Consider the following 825-nt stretch of genomic DNA (forward strand, 5'->3'; position numbering starts at 1 on the left):
CTGCTTGTCCTTATCTGTCCAGCCTAGCCTTTCCTGTGTGGCCTTTCATATCCCTATTACTACGTGATATCTTCCCAGTCTCATCTGCTCACTCTCTTTCCACTCCCATTTGCTCTCACATTTTACTCAAAGACTGAGATTATCATGAGTAGATCATCATCTCTATTCTAGCAGATAAGTCTTGTTTCCAGTTTTGGATTTACCATTCAGTACATTGCTGATGGTCCACACTCCGCTTTGACTGTTGATGTGGAAGAACTTGTGAAACACATGCCTCAAAAAAGGTAAACAAAATGAATGCAGAGGGAAGATTGGATGAGAGTATGTGCTGTGTTAATAAACATACACATAGCAGAAATCTGACTGGGGATTACCAAACTTAAACTCATTGTGAGTCCTCAGAGAAAGGGGTGGTTTTTTTTAGGGTATTTTAGAGAGTAAAATCTAGATGTTGACACTAGGCATAGGTTTTGACTTCTTGTTTTCTTACCTAATTAGTTTTCTTGATTTTTTTCAAAACCTTAGAAAATAGTTCACTTCAAATTAGACAGTCTTTTTGAGTGTGGCTTGCTGAGTTGCCACCACTTCATTTCATGAGTAGTGGATTGAGCCATTATTACTTCAAAGTCAGTCATATTGTTGTAGATATGCTTAAAGAGCAACTCTTTACCCAAGGAAGAGTGTATGGAAACTGCTGAATCATGGCCTGAACCTCTGATTGATCACCTGAGGCGAGCGATGAGTCAGCCATGGGAGAACCTGTGAAGGCTCTCCTAGACCCATTTAAGAACTGACTACCAGTAAGAAAGGGTCTTTTCTGAAAAT

The sequence above is a fragment of the Lagopus leucura genome, unplaced genomic scaffold (assembly GCF_019238085.1).
Source record: "Lagopus leucura isolate 7727_CA_CO unplaced genomic scaffold, USGS_WTPT01 Super-Scaffold_73, whole genome shotgun sequence".
Classification (NCBI taxonomy): Eukaryota; Metazoa; Chordata; class Aves; order Galliformes; family Phasianidae; genus Lagopus; species Lagopus leucura.